We start from the raw sequence: 24159 nt of genomic DNA, 5'->3' as shown, positions 1-24159 counted from the left end.
GAAGTCTGGCTCCCTGAGACCACCATGCTCTAGAGGCTAAATACAGGGGCTTTGAGGTATTTGTTTGGGAGGTTATATACAGGGGCTACTGTTGATAGCTCCAGCTGAGCTCCCAGCCAGCACCCAGCTCAACTGCAGCCTGAGAATGAGCCATCTTGGACACCCAGACCAATCAAGACTATCGCCTACAGCCTCAGAAGACATCCGACTCAAATGGTATGACAGACCCCAAACAAAAACTTCTCAGTAAGCCCTTCCCAAAGTTCCGACCCACGACATTGTGAGTAAATTAAATGGTTGCTGTTTTATGTCACTAACTTTAGGGTAGTTTGTTATGTGGTAATAATGGCTAGAAAACTCTCATTTTTGGCATTAAAAATTTGGACTGTCAAAGTATAATTTTTTAAGAATATCAACAATTATATATGTGTAACCTAAAAAAAGGGTACAAATGAACTTATCCACAAAACAGAAATAGAGTTCCAGATGTAGAAAACAAACTTATGGTTACCAGGGGGTAAGGGGGAGGGAGGGATAAACGGGGAGATTGGGATTTATATAACACACTATTGTATATAAAATAGATAACCAATAAGGACCTACTGTATAGAACAAGAAACTACTCAATACTCTGTAATGAGCTGTAATGGGAAAAGAACCTAAAAAAGAGTGGATATGTGTATGTGTATAACTGATTCACTTTGCTGTACACCTGAAACTAACACAACATTGTAAATCAACTATATCCCAATAAAATTTTTTTTAAAAAGAGTATCAACAATTATAGAGTGAGCACAAGAGTAATCTAAGTTATTAATGAGGGAACCAGCAGATTGCTAAAAATCATTCACATGTGAGACATATTTTATGTGCTGAAGAAAGTACGTTGGAATAAGACTGCTTGGTTAAACACAAAACTGGTTAATGTTCTACAAGGCAATAAAACCATAATCTTTGGGGTTATTTTTCTTCCAAACAAAAATCATTTACATCTGTACTGGGAAACAAATCTATAAGTTATTATCTTTCTTCACAGACTCTGGGCCTTAAACAATAGTAAATCATGTGCCAAACATTAGAAAATTAATAATCCTACAGTAGGCCTATTAGATAGTGCTCCAACATGATACTGAAAGAACACACAGCTAAAGTTTTGTCTATGTTTTCAATAATTTTTCTTACTAGGACCTACACTAGATCTCACCTTTTCCTAAAAGCTTTTTGAAGGCTGAAAACAACCAAGGCACAAATGGAGGAGTAGTGGAGCTTCCGTCTCTGTGGCAGACAGTGGGAAAGAGACATTAATGGGTGATGATGTTCTAGCACCTTCAAACCACATCATAAAATCACCTGCCTCTTTCTTGTATTGCAGCTGTTATATAGCTAAATCTGTGGTTTGCAGATATTATATGGGTTAAAAAGCTGACTGAGTTTTTTTTTTGTTTTTCCGGTACGCGGGCCTCTCACTGTCGTGGTCTCTCCCGTTGCGGAGCACAGGCTCCGGACGCGCAGGTCCAGCGGCCATGGCTCACGGGCCCAGCGGCTCCGTGGCATGTGGGATCTTCCCGGATCGGGGCACGAACCCGTGTCCCCTGCATTGGCAGGCGGACTCTCAACAACTGCGCCACCAGGGAAGCCCTGACTGAGTATTTTTACTTTGGAAATAATGGAACTCTTAGTAGTGAGGATGATGTTGGGGGAATGGCCTGAATATCGGGTTTTCAGATTCTAATCCTAAAGTCTTTAGCATAGTGTGATACATTTAATCAAAGTAGGAGATATTTGTACAGAAAAACAGAACAGGCACTGGACTAGGAGTCCTTTTTACTAGCCACCATTTACTAGCTGAATCACAAAACCTGGTTTCCTGGTCTGCAAAACTGGGCTAACAGTACTTATTTTCCTCAGAGAGAGTTTTGGAAATGGTACAGCTCTTTTTACAAGAAAAGGATTACTATTATTATTACTACGACTACTATTATTGTTATTACCCAGTTGAGGACACAAATGGGGGAAAGGAGGAAATCCATTCTAGTAGGTTGCTGGGCCTGTCCAAGTAGCTGGCAGAAGTTCTCAGTGCAGCTGACTACTACCCATGGAATTGTCTGAGTGAACAGGATGTTCTGACATATATTGACAGGGGCAGCTCAGGAAATCCCCTCTTCACCCCAGCAGTGACTCACGGGGACTCAGAAAAACCAAAAGTGAGCTGGGGGAGTCTCCTGAGCCTTTAACACACTGGATCGAGAGAAGAACTGGTCCTCCAAGGAAGGGAGGAAGTGCTGCTGCAGGCTTTTGATTCACAGAGAATTGGATTAAACCCTGGCTCTGCCACTGTGTGGCCACGTGACAGCAGGAAAGTTTCTTTTCCTCTTTGAGTTTTAGTGTCCCCACCCATAAAGGGAAGATAATAATACCCAGCTCAAAGAGTTGGTGGGAAATTTGAAATTGGAGAGAGAAAAAAAAAATCAGAGAGTTCTTCATAGAGTAGGTAATCAAAGAAAACCCCCAATCCCACTGACAGCAGAAAGGCTAAATACATGGTGATCTAGCTACACAATAGAAGATACTCAGCAGTGAAAGGAATAAACTACAGCCATATGCACCAGAGGGGGTGAATCTCTGTAATATAATAAATGCAAATGTGTGTATGTATATGTGTGTGTGCATACTGTATATTAAAAGTAGGGAATAAACATTGCAAGAGTCAAGAGCGTTTGGAAAGTTGTTAATTTGGCTGGGGGTAGAGGGAGAAGGAAAGAAGAGGAACACGTGGGTAAACACCAACGTTCCAGTTCTAATGTTTGGTGGCAGGTTCAATAATATTTTAATTTACTATTAACAATGATGATGGGAGTTTACTCACTGCTAACATGATAAGAGCATATCATGAACTAAGGATTACAATTAATTCAGTTTTTGCAACAACAACACAGAACAGGCACTCAATACATACACCTTCCTGTCTCCTGGTCTCCTTCCTAATCTCCTTCTTATTGAAATTTTTATTTTAAGAGCAAAGCATTTTCTTCATTGTATTTGTTTGCTTCACACTGCATACACAGTCCTTTGTCCCACATATCTTTAATTAAAGCTAGAAATTATTGGTATAGCTATGCTTAATTGCTTCCATCTTTGGTAACTGTTTTAATTATACAGTTGTCTGCTTCTCTTCTCTATAATGCCTTTTCTAACTTCTATTTCTCACTCATGTTTGTAATATAATAAGGGGGACATGCAATAAAATATTCAACTAATTTAAAAGAAAATGCTACAGTGCAGACAAGCTAAAGTCAAGACCTCAGAGCCGACACATAAGGCCTTTCACAGTCTTGCACCAAACTCAGACTTAACCCTCGATACACATCCCTTCCAGTCAAACCGAAAGACTGTTGTTCCCCAACACATTGTGACTGTTTACACCTCTATGCTGTACCCTTCTCGAATGCCTTTAGCACCATGTTTTTTTTTCCCCTTGGAAAATTCCTGCTCTTCTTTCACAACCACACTTAAATGTCACCTTCCCCATGAAGGCTTCCTGAGCACTCCCAGGGAGGTTGTTTCTATCTCTTCTACGCTGCTACATTACTTGAAAAATACCGCTACATTAGCCCTTCACACAGTGATTGTAATTATTTCTTCACATGTAGTTCCCCTACCACTCGAGAGGAGGGACTATACCTTGCTCACCTCAGACATGTCTGGCGCATTACAGACAAGAAAAGAAAAATGTGTAGGAGTGAGTGAGAGATTGTTATATCAAATATTTCATACCTCCTCTGCTCACAGGCAATTCTTCAACTGACTTGGGGGTGCTAACAAGATCAAATGTCCAGCCAGGGAGGCTTCTTGGAGAAGGGATTTATCTGGAGCCTTGAAGGATCAGGAAGGATCAGAAATATGGAAAAGGGGGTATCTTCTCTGAGGACTCCATCAGTCCCGAGTTGCTGTCTTTCTCGGTCTGCACCTGGAAGACCCATCCCCTTCCTGGTAACAGAGCGCCCGTGAGTCCCAATAAGGGAGATTACTCTCTTGTGAGACAGTTTCACAGGAAGCACACAAACACTTGTGGATACAACTTTGGGTGGCCTGGAAACAATTTCCAGAGGGAGAAAGTTGTAAGATATTTTTGTATTACTCCTATTTGGTGAAATATGTTCCATCTTCTGAAAGTGTCCATCGACGGAAGGGAAGTTGGTGTAACCGAGCTCAAACTACAAAGGAGGTCAGTCAGACAGTGAACGCTATAGCAGTCCCTGGTAAGTGGTATGTGTGCACATAAGCAAGTACTACAGCCTACCAAGAAAAAATAGTACAGTGTAGTGACTAAAGAAGAGGATTTGGAACTAGAATTGGGCTCAAGTTCAAGTTTCATCTACCCAGTCAAATATCCTTGGACAAGATACTCAACTTTTTTGATCATTTAGTTTGTCACTGATGACACAGTAAGAAAATAACATTTACCTCTCAAGATTGTTGTAAGATCTAATGAGTGTAGGAACAAGGAGCATGTCAGAAGTGTTCAATAAACGGTAACAATTACTATTATTTAAACTCTCTGAGTCTGTTTGCTTCGAGAAAGAAAAAAGGTAAGGGGCAGGCAATGTTACCCACCTCCCAAGAGGTAGGTAAATGACGAAGCACTCAGTACAAATATTGAGAATAGCGTTTAGCACATGGCCCAGCATTCAGTGAATATCTGAATCAAGGAGAGAAGAAAGCGTAAAATGAGGAAGTTAATCTAAGATTTTTTAGTAGTTTTTTCCAGAGGTGTAAGCAGAGACCCTCTTTAACAATCTTAAATAGCTATGAGCCATTTCACCAGGAAAAAAAAAAATCTAATGTATGTATATACTTTAAAATTCTAATAAAACTGTAGTGACCCTCTGAATCCTACTTAAAAAATAGAGTGCTTGGATCCCCAGGTTTAAAATCCCTGGTCTAAATAAAGTTATAAAATATAGGCCAGAGGAAATGGGAACTACACTGTAGATTTTCTTTTCCTTGGTTTTAAATGAGTGGGTCTATTATTCATTTTAAAAACTCTTGTTAACTGAGGCAGGCAGACTGTTAAGTATAAATTAATAAACTCTCTTGGTGAAAGAAAGAGGAACCAGTGGCAAATATTTAATCTTTTCTCTTCGAAGTTGGAGTGGTTTAATCTCTGCCCTTTTTGAGCATGCTATAGATTTTAATCCCCTTTTGGCCTCTTCTTTTGATTAGAGCTAATGGAATTGTTCCCCCCTTATGTCCTCATTTTCCATTCCTCAACCTGTCTGGACTTTTGCCTCCTAAGGTTAACATCACTATGAAGTAATGTAATCCATCTTTACTAGTTAGACAGATTTATTCAGAGCTCTTTCCCCACAGCTGTCTGTAAGCATGGTGAATCCGACATCCAGGATCACCCACTGGGGTTGGATATTATATTTATAGTATCTAAGCCCAAAGCTAAGAAGCAAAGAACCCTCAAAATGCCCACAACTTTAGTGAACTTAGTTTCAATTAATTTGCCTCACTTCAGAGCACTGGAGTTAGCCTTACCAACATTTCTGGGTTGGAGAAAATGTGCAGATTCATAGATTCACAAACATTAAAGTTTAGAAGGCTGTCTAAGGTAAAACACCATTTCTTATGGAGCTTCCCTGTGAAAAGCTTCTCAACAGAGGCCCGGGTAGCTACTACCAATTAGTTGGAAGTACCTTAGGACCAGAGACCTCTTTGCCATTTCTGGTATTCTAGGGAATGCCTTTGGGGAATATCCTTGTCATCACCTCCACACTTGAGTCCCTCTTTGGAAGGGGACCTCCTAATAGCCTTTTCCATGGTGGGGCCATAGAACTTTCTTATACCCAAGAGTCAAAACTGGTCTACCCCATTGGAACTGACTTCTTTCTTGAGGAAAAAAAAAACACACATCTAATCCCTCTTCCACTTGACAAACGTTCAGTGAACTGTTTAATTGATTGCTCCACTTACTATTTGTTGAGCAGTAACTATATCCTAGGCACTGTGCCAGACACTTGGGGTACTGTGGTGAGCAGGATAGACCCCGGCTCTTATAGACCTTATATCTCAGCAGGAAAGAGACTTGATGACAACTGTGATTCTTCTGATCTTCAGGCTAAACACTCATAATTTCATAAACACTTGTATGCAGTTCCTTCACCATCCTGCTCAGCCTCCTCTAAATTCGGTCAAATTGGTCTAGGACCCTCTCAAAGGTGGGACTAAACAGACGCCAGGAGGAAGGCAGGGGAGAGCTTGGCCTATCACGACGATCCTGGATTAATTGCTTTTCCCTATGAGTCTCTGAAGTTCAAATGATTATCAACCTTATGTCTCAGTCCCCCCAGCTGCCCTACGGGCTAGGGGATGAGGGCAGAGCCTAGACAATCTGAATGACCTGGAATAGCTGTCAGTTTCATTCTGATCTTGGGGCACTCCCACTATAGGGGTTACTTTGCATTGAGACCATGGACTTCTGGATCAAAGAGATCTCGGTGTTAAGTCTCAACTCTGTCACTTACTAACTTAAGCAAGCTGGGCCAACTTTATGGGCATGTGACCCATGCAGTCATGAGGGTAAGGGAAGGGGGGAACCATGCTCATAAGGAGTCTGAACTTGGTTTAGTGCTCTGCTGTCACCATCTTGAAATTCTTAATAATTTCTCAACATGGGGCCCTGCATTTTTACTTTGCACTAGGTCCCACTAATTATGTAGCTGTAAGCAAGTTATTTAACCTCTCTGAGCTTTCATGTCCTCGACTAAGACACGGAAGATGATGATATCTACTCCACAGGTATCTGCGATCTTTACATGAGACCGTGTGTGTACCATGCATATTCCATAGTAAGGGCTACCCCCAACCAGTGTAAGTTAATGGCATTGTTATTTAGAATATCCCTTCTGAATTTATTATCTATGCTGCTAAAGTGAGCACTTCTAACTTCTATGTGCCCTTAATTATCCTATTTGTACCTCTTCTACTCTTCTAACTTAATAATACCTGCTTGGGAAAGGGGAGTTAACGTGGTTTTTTTGTTTGTTTGTTTCTTTACTGGGCATCTGATTTTTTTGTTTGCAAATACCACTTCTGCGTAGTTTATGCAAAAGGGAATTTTTGGAATGATAACATGACCTCAAAACAAACAAAAATGATAGTAAGACTGGAGAATCAGGCTTGGAAATGAGTAGGAACTAAGGCAGCTTCACTCCCTGGCAGAACAGTTCTGAAAAGGGTGGAATGCATGAGCTCCTACCATTTTCAGTCTGTGTCACTCTGCTGAAGTTTCAAATTCCAGAGAGAGCATGGCCATGACCTACCTTGGCTCACATGCTCACCCCCAGGCCGGGGAATGGCAGGGCATCTGATTACAATATGTATCATAGATTGGAGGTGGAGGGGACTCTGCAAATCAAAAATGAGGTGCTAGTAGAAGGGGGACATTGGTTTGGAAAAATAAAAACAGAACAACAAAATTTCCCCAGAGTGTCTGCTATGTACCCGTCATGCTGCTAGGGTCTTTTGCATAGTATTCATTTGACATTACATTTACTAGCATGAGGTAGGCACTCTGTAGATACTTGTTGAGTAAGTGAATAATTGAGTGAACTTATTTACCTCTCATACAACTCTTGGAGGTAGGTAACAATAGTTCCATTTTACAGAAGAAGAAACTGAGGCTCCGAGAACAGTTTGCTCAAAGTCACACAATCTACAAGTGGCAGAGTTGAGATTAAAACCTGATTCTGTTTGATTCCAAAGCTTATTTTTGTGCCACTGCATGCTGCCTGCCTTCCTTGGGGTATATGTGAGCGACTGTTCTAACCTCAGGACCTCCTGCAGTGCTGCCCCAAAACACAGGAGCTTGATGCATTATCGTCATTGATGGGTTCTAAAAAGTTTATCTGGGCTGGGAAAAGTTCATTTTGTGATTCTCCACTAATTACAGAAAGGAAGTGGCGCAAACTCTTTAACCTGGGGCAGGATCTTTTAGTCTCTTCAACATTAAAAGGGTATGATAATGGTGTCTCCTACAAGGTTATTGTGTGATAACTGAGAGGATGTTTGTAAAGCCTTTAGCACAGTTCCTATAACAGAAAGCCCTCAGAAATGACACCTTATCTATAGGCTCCAAAAAGTATAGAGAAACAGGAAGAAAGTGCTGGGGAAGGCATGAGGTTTCAGTATCATATTTCATCAGTTAAGTCTTAATTTACATATCTCTTAGAAAGAAAAAGCATTGCCAATTAAGTTGTGACGATGCCTTCTTATGATTTCAAGTTTTTTAAACTTTTATTAATACTGAGAAAATCTCTTGTAGACATAATTAAACATGATTTAGATAATTTTTAATGAAAATCTCTTTTAGACTTCTTTGACATATTTTTTAATCACATATTGCTCTTTTTAAAAAATTTATTGAAGTATAGTTGATTTACAATGTTGTGTTAATTTCTGCTGTACAGCATAGTGATTCAGTTATACATACATATATACATACACACACACATATATATATATATATATATATATATACATTCTTTTTCATCTTCTTTTCCATTATGGTTTATCACAGGATATTGAAGATAGTTCCCTGTGCTATACAGTTGAACCTTGCTGTTTATCCATTCTGTATATAATAGTTTGCATCTGCTAACCCCAAACTCCCAACCCGTCCCTCCTCCACTCCCCCTCAGCAACCACAAGTCTGTTCTCTAGGTCTGTGAGTCTGTTACTGTTTCATAGATAAGTTCACTTGTGTCATGCTTTAGATTCCACTTATAATTGATATCATATGATATTTGTCTTTCTCTTTCTGACTTACTCCACTTAGATAATCTCTAGGTCTTTCCATGTTGCTGTAAATGGCATTATGTCACTCGTTTTTATGGCTAAGTAGTATTCCATTGTATATATATACCACATCTTCTTTATCCCCTCATCTGTTGATGGACATTTAGGCTGCTTCAATGTCAATCACATATTGCTCTTGTGTACATGTAAAAAGGAAAATTTAAGCAAAATACAGTGGTTAAGGTATTCGTAAGACATCACATTCAGAATGTTTCGTCTCTTCTGAATCACTTTCCTCTCAGGTGTTCATATGTTTTTCCACACAATATTGTCAACTAAGCCACCAAGAGAGTTGGGGAATGCAGCATTTCTTAAAAGAGAGCTACTCTGCTGTCTTGGAAGTTTCTGTCAAGCCACCAGTACCAATTTGCCAATTTTGATGCTGGTGCTATTTTCTTATTCTACTAGAAGGTACAAATAGAAGGTTTCCAGACAACAAATGGAACTCATATTTGATCCTCCAAAGGACCGCAGGTGGTTTTTTGATTAAAACGTCAATGACTGTGGTTGTCCAGTCATTTTGTCCAGGAATAATAACAAAGTACTTCCAGGCAGGCAATGCAACTATGCATTGCTGGAGCCTAGTTATCTGACATCATCGATTGTAAGGCGTGCCCTGATTTCTGTGATGTTAAATGTTAAATAAGAATGTGCGTCTTAGAATACATGAAATAGAGCATTAAGAAAGTTGGGAATGAGATGTCTTCAGATCTTTGTTTTATTCCTTGATTTGTCACAACTAGCTTGTGAAGCACAGTTGTGCTTCACAACTGTGAAGCATTTGAAGAGAACTTAGGTATAATTTTGTTGAATCCTCTCACTTCACAGGTAAGAAAACTGAAGTGCAGAGAAGGGTTGTGACTTAGATCATACAAGGACAGACACTCTGAGTGGGAAATCCTAACTTCGGTTCCTCTGCCCTGAGCACTCCACTCTGCTGACTCCTATGAGAAAAGGGTTATTTCAGAAGAGTACATATCATTGGTGATCCAATGTTGTTCTGTCACTAGAAGTGCCACAAGGTTCTCTAATGGGCATCTATTCTGGGCATTTCCAACTGCTTTAGTCTTCTTGGCCTTTAAGTCCCAAATCAAATATTCTCTCTTCTGCAACGTCTTTTCCAAGAGTCACTCTCAGCCCCCTGTCCCCACCTCCAACTCCCTAGGCAGGTAATTGCTCCAGGTTTCCTGGTTTTACAACACTTACTTCCTGTTCCTCTCATAGAAGTCATCATATTGTTAGATATGAATTTATTTGATTAAAATTTTTTTTCACATGGAATATTACAAACATACACAAAGTAAACAGAATAGTTTAATGAACCTCGATGTACCCATCATCTGGCTTCCACAATTATCAACATCCTGTCATTCCTGATTTTTCTTCACCTCCTTAGCACTCTCTACACTCTAAAACTTTTTTCCTTTGATGTAAAATTCACATGTAATGAAATGCACAATTACAAATAGAGATGCTCATGTAACCCACACTCCTAGCAAGGTTTTGAGTATTTCCATCACCCCAGAGAGTTTTCTCATATCTTTTCACAGCTAGGCTTCCTCCTAAACTTCAACTTTCCACACATCAGGCAAATGCAGGTAAGTTTATTTTCCATAATAAATTATGATGAATTTCACATAAATGTAGTCATACAGTGTATGTTCTTGTATGTCTAGCTTCTTTCTCTCAACATAATTTCTATGAGATCTATTCATGTCATTGTATGAATCAGTACTTGATTCTCTTTTATGACTAGTATTCCGTTGTATGGATATATGACTGTTTATCCATTCTTATGTTAATGGACATTTGGGTTGTTTCCAGTTTGGGGTATTAATAATAAAGCTTCTGTGAACATTCATGTACAAATCTTTTTTATAAATATGTATTTCTATTTCTCTTGGGTTAATACCTAGGAATGAATTGCTGGGTCACAGTGTAGATACATGCTTTTGGAAAATGGTTCTACCATTTTACATTCCCACCAGGAAAACAGGGGAGGTCCTGGTGCTCCACATTACCTCCAGTATTCATGTCAGTCTCTTTTTAATTCCAGCCATTCTAGACGTTATGAAGTGCTATCTCATTGCAGTTTGAATTTGCATTTCCCTGATAGCTAAAGATGTTGAGCACCTTTTCATGGGTTTGTTAGCCATTCATGTGTCTTCCCTTATGAAATGTCTGTTTAAGCTTTATGCTCATTTTAAAATTTGGGATTTTAAAAAATTATTGCATTGTAGTCATTCTTTATATAATCTGGATTAAAATCTTTTCTCAGATATGTGTATTTCTTCCCACTCTGTGGCTTGCCTATTGATTGTCTTGTGTCCTTTGATGAAGTTTTATTTTACCACACTTTTTAATTTTGTGGTTATTGCTTTCTGTGTCCTGTACTATTGGCTTACATGCCACCTCCATCACTAGGCTGTGGGTTCCTAGAGGGAAAGAATATAAATATTTTTATCTTGTGTCCCAGCCTCCAGCACAGAGCCTGACCCATGAGTACTGCACTAAGGCTTCTGGAGGTAGGGAGGAAGACATATGTATTCTCCTTCCTGTCTGATATCTCTTTGGGGAATCATCCCCGACTATCACTATTCAGTCCTGCTGGTACAGGTTCAGAAGCTCAGCTTTTCCGAATCCATCCCTAGGAATGCGCACTTGACTAAAAACGGGCCAATCAAACTTTGTTCAGCATTCTTGCAAGAAATAGGAGCACAGAGATACCCTCACCCTCATCTTCCAAGATTTAGGAGGACATTGTAAGGCTAAAGCAATTGCTAGGCATCTTTGCTACCACATGTACTGTTCTTAACTTGAATATGAAGTAAACATAGGAATTAAGAAGTGAAAAATGGAGAACAAAAGACCCTTAAACACATCTTTTGAATCCCTGGACCCAGGCTTTTCTAAAGTTCATCTCCCTTCTGAATTGCCTAAGTACATGAGATAATAAATTGCCTTTTGGTTTATTTGTTGTTTATTTAATCAAGCTTGATTTGTATTTTTATTTCTTACAACCAAAAGTCCTGTTTAGTATACTCCTTAACGTTACACCCTTGCCTTCAAGTCCCTGTATCATTTCCATAGCTCCAGAGGTCCTTTGGGAGGTGAAGGAGATGGAGTGGAGGCTCACATTTTTAAGTATCTGAAAGTGTATAAACAATAAAACAGGAGTTCTGGTTCTATATGTTATGTAGCAGTGTTGAAAGTCACAAATTTTTCATCATGATAAAAACAAAATGAATTACAAGGCATGTCATGGAAAGACCTGCCACTAATATGTCTGAGTGTACCCCACTTCCTACTATCATTTTATTTCAACATATTGTCATCAAACATTTGATCAATAAATGAATTCAAAAAAATCCTCAAAAAGAGCAAATTCTCTTTTAGTAGTGAAATGTTTGTCACATAAAAATTTTGAAAATAGAATTTATCATGTAAAATTGATAAAGTAGAGTTGTTCTGGTTAAAGATGTATGTATGTGTGCATATCTGTGTATGTGTGTGTATATCTGTGTGGTTTATGTGCCTGTGTGTTGTGTTTACACGTCTACGTATGGATGTGTTTATGTGTGTGCAGTGTATAAGTGGCTATGAGACTGTGTGTATATGTATGTGTCTTTGTATGGCTTGTGTATCTGTGTATCCATATCTGCTTGACTCTGTGTCTGTATATTTGTGTCTATATTTCTGTGCATTATATTGTGGTCTAATTTGCATTTGTGTGTGTCTATGTACTGTATGATATATTCGTGTGTCTATGTATATGTCTGTGTGCTCTTTGTATAATGTATATATATCTGCATGTGTGTTTGTAGAAATATGTATATGTGCTTATGTGTAAGTCTGTGGGAATGTCTGTGTGGCTATATGGGTGTATGTGTGTGCATGTGTGTGGTTGGTGGCAGCAAGAGGGCAAAGTTACCACTATCCTATTCTGTACTTTGTGCAAATTAGGAAAATTTGCCCTCTCTGCTGGGGCAGAGCAGCCTCGCAGGCCCAGAGTTTAGCTGGCAGAGTGGGGACGGGGTTTCAGCCCCCACCAGCCCCCTCATCTGGTGTCTTGAAGAAGAGAACAACCTGGCAGGGTAGGGGGGCATTGTGGAAAGCCTGGGAGTCCATTCAGCCTCTTCTTTCTGTGCAGGCATCTTCCGATAGGATCCAGTCTGAAAACTACCCAAACCAATGTTCTTTAATGGTTTCCAAACGCCATGATTCTCGAGAAGTGAATGGCAGTGGATACTGCACAGGCTCCAGGGGCCTCCTTTGATTCAGCCCCTGAGGCCTGGAGCATGTATGTCCTAACAGGCCGACTCCCACCCCTCCTTTGGCCTTTTCATCATCTCATGGCCCTGGACTCTCTTCTTCCACCTGTTCCCTCGTTGTAGAAAAACACTCATTGGAGTTTAGGGTTGCACATTGTTGTCATGGCTCATCACATAGTTTGCACTTTTGTTGAAATGACTCATGGCCAAGAGGCTGTGGGGTTGAAACTAGGCAGCGTTAGTGGAGAAGGATGTACGTGGTGTGGAACTGGTTAGGATGGTGAGGTTTGGGAACTGGGGAATGGGAGAACAGCTCACATATGGAAGACAAAGCTGGTGTTGCAGGGTGAAACCAGTGAGATTATTAGGACTTGCATTCATCCGAAGCCTTATATCCAACATGAGCATCTCTGCCCACTTTAGCTTCTCAGCAGAAGCTGCCTCTTCGTTTTGGCCTGTGGCGTCTTTTGGTAGATGACTTCCGGCAAGTTGCTCTGCCTTTCTGAGCCTTCATTCCTGCAGCAGGAATCCCTACTCCCTCAGGTGCATGGCTGGGAGCAATCACTGTGACACTGCATGTGGAAGTGCAGAGCCAGTGCCTAGTAAACGTTAGCGCAGTCTTTCCTTTCTATTGGTACCCAATACCCCCTCTTCTTCTCACCATGGGTTGCCCCTAGCTCTTTCTCTGTGCTTTTAGTATAGCAGCCAGCTCTGGCCCAGCACTTAGCAAGTACTCAGTACATGTTTGTTAACTGAAGAGATGAAGGAAGGCAGGCAGGCAGGCAGACAGAGGGCAAGTAATAAAGTAAGTTGGAACATTCCCCCATCTTTGGAAATGAGCTACTGGCATCCTTTAGAGAAGAGAGTTGAATAAACTAATGATTTTGCATACAAAATATGGCTCTAGGTGGTGGCCAGGATGGGGAGCTTGGCAGCCTTTCTGGTCAGTGGTTTTCCCTTACTGACCATCTGTTGGGTCTCCAGTGAACTATTTCAGTTATTTTCCTCCTGAGAAGACAGTGTGGATTTGGAAGAGAGAGTGTATGCAGTGGCACCTGTTTCTGACAGAGGATCAAGTTTAAGGGAGGCTTAAAGGAGTCTAAGTTGAGAAAGAAAGAAAGGAAGAAAGACAGGAGAAAACAAGTTGGATTAGGAGCAAGGTAAAGGCTGTCACCGCCATAATTATGTGCCAATGATATACCCACTATTACAGAGCACTGTGCTAGTTGCCGAGATTATAAAGTAGAAGGCATGGTTCTTACCCTCCAGAGGCTTTCTGATCTAGGGAATGGAATTGGGTAGAAGCCTAAGAAGTGTGGAACACTTACTATCTGTTCAGCCCTGGGACACATGTTTTAAGATCTATCTCAAGAAATAAATATTACTTTTCTCCAAGGAAACTACAGAGAGGTTAAGCAACGTTCTCCAGGTCACTCAGCAAACAAGTAGGAACTAGGAGAAGAACCCAGGTCTGTCTGCTCTCATGACTTCGTGCTGCCCACAGGACTGGGAGCAAGGCCACCAGTGCAGGCATGTAAAAAGGAAAATGAACTTTACAAGGTGTCTCAGGGCCGGTGCCGCATGAGTAATACACGATGATTGTTGCAGAAGCTTATAATACGAGATGTGCTGAGGCCTCAGATAGAAGAGGGAACTTTGCTGAGAAAGTAGGCCCTCAACTAGACGCTGAAGGCAGACTATGAATCCAACAAGAGAAGGATGGCGGGGGAGGCTTTCCCGGTGGAAGGAGGCATAGTGTGTGCAAAGGTGGGAGCTGGGAAAATTCACACCCTCTGGGTTTGTGTTGTGCATTGTGGAGTACGGGAAAGAGCCCAGCCTGCTCCACACTTAGTAACAGTGCAGCCTTAGGCCAGTTACCTAATCTTCCTAAGCCTCAGTTTCCCTATCTGTACAATGGTTGTGATAGTAGTCACTTAACAAGGTTACTGAAGACCCTTAGGTCTTCAATGCATGTAATGCACCTGGTTCCTCAGAATCACCCATCTCAGTTAGACCTCAGTCTAAATCATGTCCCCTCTCTCATAAGATCCTATGTCTCTTCCTACTTGCAACTGAATCCATATAGATATATAGATATATTGATATATGCTTAACCTCTCTGTACTTTATACACACACACACACACACACACACACACACACATACACACACACACACATATATATACCTGCATGCTTATTTACTGAATGTCAGTTTCGTGACTGTCAGTTCCACGATGACACGGACAATATCTGTTTTTCTCAACACCATCTCTTTATAGAACAGTAGGCACTCAATAAATCTTTAAGTGAGTGAATACATAAATATCTGAATGAATAAATGAATTCATGAGTAAATGAATAACCACACCTATTTCTGTGCCATGACTCTAAGAGTCTCGGGGAAAGTAAGTCTTTTCTCTGGAGAGGGGCAAGTTGTTAATGTAGGAAAAGCATTCAGAGAATGCAGTCAGAGTAGCAGAAGGCCTCCACAGGTCACCAGGGAGAAGGCCAGGACTCCTGTCTGCCTCCTGGTGTTTCATGAAACAGTCTGTGAGCAGGAAGGAAGTGACACAAACGTCCAGTTCAGCTGGTTCCAGGCTTTCACAACCTAGCTCTTTCTGTCTCGTTTAAGCCTGATGTGCTGCTTCACGGGTGTGACTTGTGACCTGTCTACTGGACAATGACCGCATGACACCCACGCTGCCCGGCAGCGACCTTGAGTGGGCATCTAGACTTTCCAATAATTGAGTCTTTTAATCCAATGCAACACAATAACCCTTTATATCAAGTTAAGGACGAGGAGTGGGGATAAACGGATTCACTAATAACTACTAGGCATTTGATACGTTCTAGGAGTTCCGTGATGGAGGTAAGGAGAGGGGGCTGAAGGATACAGAGGAGGCTATATGGCCCTGCCTAAGGTGAAGCAGTGAACACACAGTTGAATAACATTTATAGCTTTCAAAATATGGTCTGTATATCATGTCATCTCAGTCTCCCTGTAGCCATGGAAACTATGGAAAGTAGGGATGATATTTGCATTATTTGCTCCTAACATATAGGGAACTGAGGCACCTGGGGTTGGTTCAGGATATAGATCCTGTTTCAGGGCAGATATGAACTGAGTGCTCAGATCTCATGATTATCAGTTTAGGGATCTTTCTTTCTACTGGACCTCACCGTCACACACTGGACTTTATATTGGTCAACTGTGTGAGGGTGCCTGCAAAGTCACAATCCCCCTACCCTCTGTAATGTATTTCCAATGCACTTTTGTGATGGGACATCAGAATCTAATAAATCAGAGGTTGGCGAGCTAAGGCCCACTGGGGCACACTGGCCATTGTATGCTTTTGTAAGGTTGTATCGAAACACAGTCATAGCCTCTCGTTTACTTTTGTCTATGATTGCTTTGCCCTACAAAGGCAGACTTGAGTAGCTGCAACAGAAACTGTATGACTCACAAAGTCTAAAATATTTACTGTTTGGTCCTTTATAGAAAAAGTTTATCACCTCCTAGAATAAATGAATAGAATGGAAGTAAATGGGAAAAAAATAGATTCATTCATTCACAATAGGCATTTTCTTTCCATTTAAAAGAAAATGAGAATGGGCCACAAAATTACGCCTCTCTCACTTGGCTGGATGACACCGAAAAAATCATTTATACTCTCTGGGTCTGTTTCTGCACCTATCACCTTATAGAGTTGCTGTAGGATTTCTGCGAGGTAAGGTATATGTATCAGTTATGATTAGGTTTGGCCCCATGGACAGAAAACACAAAATTAAAGTGTCTTGCACAAGAGAGCAGCTTCTTTCTTACAAGTAGAAGTGGCCAGTGGGTGTTTGTCTGGTGCTGCATGGTGTCAGAAACTTAAGCCCTTGCACCCTGGGGATTTGCTGTATGTAGCTTTCATTCCTGAAATCCTCTCATGGTCCAAGATGGCTGCTGGTGCTCCAGCCACTGTGCTACCACTAATGATAGCATGATGATAAGAAGAAACAAACCTCAGATCAAATACAAAATGCCTAGTAACAGAGATATCTATAAAGACCAGGAAGCAAATCCATATTAATTCAAGTTTAGCCAAGATGAGACCTCCTGCCATAGTTCCTAAGGCAACCAGTATATTTCATTTATTCTATTCCTGAGGTACAATGAGGAGGGTCTGGAAGCTGTCTTACACGTATTCAGCATCTAACACTTTACAAAGTATTTCCATATTTGTTACCTCATTTACTCATCACAATACTCTGGAAAAGTAAGATGAAGAGGGCTTAATATTATCATTCCTGTTGTACATGATGATTCACACAGGTGCCAGGTAACCAGATCCTAGTACCTCCTACATTCCCAAAGAGTCCATGGTTAGATCTCCGGATATTTTTTGGAAATGAAGGTGAACAGTCATGGTGTAGAAGAAAGAAAATGACCCTGTACGGGAACAAAACTTGCCACCCCAAAATGTCTCTTTGGCATGTGAATTATTTACAGCTGAAAACAATCAAGGCCCAAAAAGACTCAGGAAGAAACTCGGATGTCCTCCTTAGCTGCCTAAAGAATGTAGACAGAGGACCTCTTCCAGGAAGACAGCTCTCATTGTACTATAGTATGAACTAGATATGGTAGACCGAGAGTAATCTAGGAAGGTTTTTTGTTTGTTTTTTTTTAATTCCTGTGTCCCACTGTCTTAGCACACCCAGGAAACATTTGTTTCCCAAGCATTTGCTTTTCCATCTTCATGTAAACTGCCTTCCTCCCTTTTGAAGACATAAACCATTACCCCCTACATCCTTTTTTTGTCTTTAGTGTAAGATGTCTTTACAGAGTTACTCAGTTTTGCTGGGTCTCTCCCATGTACACGTTATTAAACTTTCATCTGATTTTCTCCCGTTCATGTCAATTTAATTCTTAGACCAGCCAGAAGAACCTAGAAGGATAGAGGAAAATTTCTTCCTCTGGCATCCCCAAACCAGGGCCCCTAGCAGATGCAGCTAATCACGTGGCCTCAGCCCCACTGAGCTACTATCCTCGCCTGTAAGACCAAGATGAGAGCATGTATTTGGAGTCGTTATGAGGATAGCAGAGTGACTATCATGCACATGGCCCATACTCCAGTTCTGTGAAATCAGTTATTACCGAGGCTTACCTCTCATGACCAGTGTGTCCTTCGAAAATCACTTCCTTTTACTGCACCTCAGTCTCCTTTTCTAGGAAAATAAAGAGTTTAGACTACTTAAACTATCTTCCAAATCTCAGTCCCATCAGCTTGGGAGCCTGCCTTTTTAATAGATGTGGCTTATGTTTGAGCTCAGGTTGGAATCTTCCCTCCTGTTACTTATTGTGAGTCTCAAAACAAGCTAAAAAACGTTTCCTACTCTTTGCATCTGTAAACTATGGACAAATAGTACCCACCTAACTGGAAAGGTAAGAATCATGAAGATTAAATGACACAGGTGTGTCCAGGACCCACCAGACTGTAACTTCCTTAGAGGCTGGGGTTCATTTGTTTTGTACATTTACAAACTGACACCTTTTCAGAAGGTTGTTCAAAAAATTAGTTGAGAACATTTTCGTAAAGTATCTCGGGAACAAGATCTCACACAAAGTAAGCATTCAATAAATATTATTATTATTAATTTCTTTATTTTAACACCTGTCTGCAGGAGTCTTGGTGTTCAGTGCATGGTTGAGAAGCGAAGTTACAGGATACACGTCCGACACGTACCCAACAGCGGCTGAGGGGAGTCTGCGTGGGTGAGTTCTGCGAGAAGAGCCCCCAGACTAGGAAACTCTCGGCCTGAGAGGACAGAACCCACTTCAGGCCTTTAAAAAGTCGGGGGAGACCTTCCCTGGTGGCGCAGTGGTTGAGAGTCCGCCTGCCGATGCAAGGGATACGGGTTCGTGCCCTGGTCCGAGAAGATCCCACATGCCGCGGAGCGGTTAGGCCTGTGAGCCATGGCCACTGAGCCTGTGCGTCTGGAGCCTGTGCTCCGCAACGGGAGAGGCCAGAACAGTGAGAGGCCCGCGTACCGCAAAAAAAAAAAAAAAAAAAAAAAACTCGGGGAGGCGGGAAGAAACCGGAAGAGGATGCAGTCCACTCCAACCGACAGGCGACCGCCGCAGGGGGCCACGGCAGGGCGCAGGAGCGGACCAATCCCGGGTCCCGTTCAAAGGGCCAATCGGGGCGAGTTTTATAGGGGCCGTGGCCGGCGGGGGCGGGGGCGGGGCCGAGCGGAGGGCGGGTCGGACCGCCCAACCGAGGCTTGGTGCGGCTCCGCGCGGGTATCGGCAGGGCCGCGCTAGCTAAAATGTAATTTCAGATTGGACAAGTAAGTGACCCTCTGCCCAGTCCCACGTGTGTATCAGGGGCTTTAGCAAAAGCGCAGGCTCGCAGCGCGCACGTTCTACAGCTCGAGAGCGCACCCGGGCCCAAGCCTCCCTCCCCTTTCCCGCAGTCGCTGCCTCCTCTTCCTCGTCTGGCCGCCTGAGTCTTAACGCCAACGCCAGCAGTGCGTTGGCCCCTGAGACCTTGTTGAGTCCACTGTGTCCGCTCCTGGGTGAGGCGTACGGCCACTCAAGAGAAGGGTGGGCCATTACTGCATCCCCAACGCTGCCTAGGAGATGTCTGGAACCCGGGGTCCCCTGTCATCACTATCCAGTTAACTATGTTAATTTTCTCTCTCCCCCCTTCCCACCGTATTTTAGGACATTTCCCCCGGCATTTTTGAACCTTTTAATTCCAGTCTGGCTACCTAAGGCATTTTAAGGCCAGTGCTGCTTGTAGCTTTCAGCAGCTTATGGTAATGTTTGAGGTGCAATTTAGTGTAGACGGTATAATGTTCTTTGGCTACAGTTATCCTGGGTAGGAAAGGCCTAGGAGTGTCTTTCTATTTTTATTAAAGTCCTTTCTTTTTAAGATGAACAAGATGCAAAATGGTGAATTTCCCTAACCATTGGCTATTTTCCACTAAAGCACTTCTCATGTCTTAACTAATTTCGTCTCTAAATTAAAAAGTCAAGTCATTTCCAAGATAGGGAAGAGCAGTCATTATTAGGTTACTTTTTAAAATAGGATATCAGGAGGGAGAGAGTGATTATGCTTTTGAACCACAAGTCAGTAAGAAAGAAGGCAAGCCTTCTCTTAGTTTGTAACTGGTATATAGATGGTAGAATTCGCTTTGTTTTGTTTTGCTTGCTTTTCCCCTCTTTCCTATGATCCACCGACTGCATATCCTGAAATCGTACTTTTTAAGTTGCCAGCTGGGTCTTCCAGCCTTTTGACTGCCTCGTGGTCTTCTGGGAATCTCCTGTTAATGAGGTCCTGTGGTTGGCTTTTGACTTGGTGGCCACTGGCCTGGCTCTTGGAGGGAGCCAGCTGAGGAGGGCCTCCTGGTGGGAGGCTCCAATAACTCTTATTAAGGATGATTGAGGGAACAGAGAGGGTGAGAAGGGCCTGGAGATTGATTTTGAGGGGGAGGGAGGTTGGGAGCCTCCCTGCTGGATTTGGAAGTCAAAACATGTGTATTGGGAGAAAGGAGTAACCCAGAGGGTGGAGATCTGTGTCTTTCTGGATGAAATTAAGAAGTTTACTGGGAGGAGACTGAGCTTTCTTCCAGGCTGTGTTAATTTTTACTGTGGGCCTTGTCTTTTCCTGGAATCTGGTTCTCTTTCCCTAACCTTTCACTTGGTTCAAATCACAGTCAATTTACCAGCTGGTTCTGAAAACAGTTTGAGGTAGTGAATCTTGCCCTTAAGCTCACAGCTGGAGTGGGACCCCCCCCCCCACGCAAAGTATTTGAAATAATTATTTTACCAGAATGTACTACAGAGATTATTCAACCTCTTACCTGTGCATATTTTTATAAGGTGGAATTTAGAGTCAACCCAGCTGATGTAAGAGGCGGTCATCCAAACCAGCTCTTGTGTTCATTTGTTTGTTCACTAATTTGGGAATGTGTTCTTGGCCTGGCATTGTGGTAGGCTCTGGGAAAGCAAGGATGAACAAGACTTGGTCTTTGCTTTCAAGCTTTCATCCAGTCTGCTTCTGTCTAGTCTGGCAAGGGAGATTATATGATAGTGAGCTTAGTGCTGTAGCAAGGTAGAAGAAGATTCTCCTCTCTAATGGGCTGTATGGGAAAAGAATCTAAAAAAAGAGTGGATAGATGTATATGTAGAACTGATTCACTTTGCTGTACACTTGAAACTAACATAACGTTGTAAATCAAGTATACTCCAATAAAAATTAAAAAAAAAAAAGATTCTCAGGAGTTGAGAGAAGTCCAAATGGCCCAATATAGGCTTTTATTGAAAACTTCTCAGAGGAGATAATACCCAAGTTGAGTTGCAAAGCATCGGTGTGATTGGGTTGGAGAAAGACAGAGGAAAGGGGATTATCTGACTTGGAACAGCATGGGCAAAGCTATGCAAGTCTGGTGCATTGTTGATTAGTATGGGCGGACTGGAAAGGGTAAGGGGAAATCACCAGAAAGGAGGTTCGGGAGAGTGAAAAGCCCAGATCAGGGAAGGTCAGGTGAATCAGGTTAAGGGAGTTTGAAATGCATCTCCAGAGCAAGCAGCAACTATTGAAGTGACACTGTCAGATTTGTGTTTTAGAAAGTTAATTCTGGCTGCAGGGTGGAGAATGAATTGGAGTGGTGAAGATTGGAGAGAGGCTATTATAATGCAGGTGAGAGACGGGTTAGTGTAGTAGCTATGTGACTAGAGGAGAGAGATTAGAATAGAATGGTTAGGAATTAATTACTGATTGAATGTAGGGGATGAAGAAAGGATGTAGCAGTCAAGGTACCACAGGAAAGAAAAGGCATTCCCCACTAGGATATTTTTCAACAGCTTTATTGAGGTATATGTGACATACAGTAAACTGTACATATATAAAGTGTCTAATTTGAGAAGTTTCAACGTATGTATTTATCCATGAAACCATCATTACAATCAAGATAAAGAACATTTCTAATACCCCCAAAGATTGCTCATGCCCCTTTCTAATCCCTCCAAGAACCAGTGAGTTGTTTCTGTCACTATTTAAACTCTTTTAGGATTTTATCTGTGGGGTCATACAATATGTATCTTTAGTGTGCGGTGGCTTTTCCTTAGCATAATCCTCTTGAGTTTATCCAGGTTATGTGTGCATACGTAGTTTTTTGTTTTTTTTCTGAGTACAACTATACCATATTTAGTTTATCCACTAACCCATTGATGGACATTTGGATTATTTGCTGCTTTTTGGCTACTACAAATAAAGCCAGTATCCGTATTTGTATAAATGTCTTTGTACAGCCTTCATTTCTGTTAGTTAAATACTTAAAAGTGGAAAAGCTAGTTCACATGGTAGGTGTATACTTAACTTAAGAAACAGCCAAACCGTATTTCAAAGTGATTCCAGTTGCTTCAACTGGTGTGATCACTCTTTTAAATTTTAGCTATTTTAATAATGTGGAATCCTCTCATGGGGTTCTATTGTGCACTTCCCTAATGACTAATAATTTCAAACTTCTTATCATGTTGCTTATTTCCTTGTATGTATTTCATATATCTTCTTGGCTGAAGTGTTTATTTCTTTTGTCCACTTTTTAAAAATGGGCTGTTTGTTTCCTTACTGACTTTCAAGAAGTTTTTTTTGTTGTTGCTTTTTTGCGGTATGCGGGCCTTTCACTGTTGTGGCCTCGCCCGTTGCGGAGCACAGGCTCCGGACGCGCAGGCTCAGCGGCCATGGCCCACGGGCCTAGCTGCTCCGCAGCATGTGGGATCTTCCCGGACTGGGGCACAAACCCGTGTCCACTGCATCGGCAGGCGGACTCTCAACCACTGCACCACCAGGGAAGCCCAAGAGGTTTTTATATATATTCTCATTAATAAGTTCTTTATCACAGCTGTGATTTGCAAATATTTTATCCCATTTCATGGCTTATATTTTCATAGCAGTGTCTTTTGAAAAGCAGAGTTCTTAATTTTGCTGAAGTCTAATTTATCAATTTGTAATTTTGATAATGTAAATTTTATCAATTTATTCCTTTATGGACCATGGTTTTGGTATCTTAGAAATCATGCCTAGCCTGAGATCTCAAATATTTTCTCCCATTTTTCTTTTAAGAAGCTTTATTGTTTTTTATTTTACATTAAATCCAGGATCCATTTCATGTTAACCTGTAGGACCAGATGTGGACAAAGTTTATTTTTTTCATATGGTATCAGTTGTTCCAGCACCATTTGCTAAAAAATCTATCCTTTCTCCATTGAATTGTCTTTGTACCTTTGATCAGAATCAATTTACCATGTGTATATGTGGGCCCATTTTTGGATGTTTTATTTTGTTCCATTGATTTCTTTGTCTGTTTTAATGCTAGTACCACTTAGTTTTGATGACTGTAGTTTTGCAATAAGTATTAAAATCAGGTAGTATAAGTCCTTCAACTTTGTTCTTTTTAAAAGTTATATTGGTTATTCTGCATCTGTTACATTTCCATTTTACAGTCATTTTGTCAGATTCAAAATAAAGCCCTGTTGAGATTTGAATTGGAACTTCATTTAATTTATACATTAGTTTGGGGAGAGAATTGACTTCTTAAATATTGAGTTTTCTGACCCATGGACACAGTATATCTGTTCATTTATTTAGGTCTTCCTTAATTTCTCTCAGCAGTGTCTTTTAGCTTTCAGTAGATGGGTCTTTGTCAGGTTATCTGTAGGTATTTCACATTTTTTGACGCTATTGTAAACAGTATTGTCTTCTTAGATTTCAACTTTCAGTTGTTTGTTGCTGCTTGTATATTGATCATATATCCTGCCATCTTGCTAACTGACTTATTAGTTCTAATAGCTTTTTTGTGGGTACCATCAGATTCTTTACGTGATCATGTTATCTGTGAATAAAGACAGTTTTACTTCTTCCTTTCAATGAGGATGTCTTATTTTTCTTGCTATAGTGCGCTGGCTAGAATCTCCACGCGGTGTTGTGTAGAAGTGATGAGAGCAAATGTCTTGCCTTGTTCCTGAGCTTAGG

At 41.2% G+C, this 24159-nt stretch overlaps 1 protein-coding gene across 7 annotated transcripts in view; it reads left to right on the top strand.

Annotated features, from left to right (window-relative positions):
• The first annotated feature begins 19363 nt into the window (after positions 1 to 19363).
• Positions 19364 to 24159, top strand: part of FGGY (FGGY carbohydrate kinase domain containing) — a 418604-nt gene continuing 413808 nt past the window's right edge. For 3 of the 7 annotated variants that reach the window (XM_022575812.2, XM_022575806.3, XM_022575810.3), the window contains exon 1: positions 19365 to 19468. The gene's annotated coding sequence lies outside the window, so the exon portion shown is untranslated. Of the gene's footprint in view, positions 19469 to 24159 lie in introns of all 7 variants that reach the window. The other 4 variants (XM_089921904.1, XM_089921896.1, XM_089921925.1 and 1 more) reach the window with 2 other exon arrangements.

The sequence above is a fragment of the Delphinapterus leucas genome, chromosome 1 (assembly GCF_059928025.1).
Source record: "Delphinapterus leucas isolate spDelLeu-1000000601 "Yukka" chromosome 1, BTC_Dleu_Yukka2, whole genome shotgun sequence".
NCBI classification, from domain to species: Eukaryota; Metazoa; Chordata; class Mammalia; order Artiodactyla; family Monodontidae; genus Delphinapterus; species Delphinapterus leucas.
This window is presented reverse-complemented; position numbering and strand designations above follow the sequence as displayed.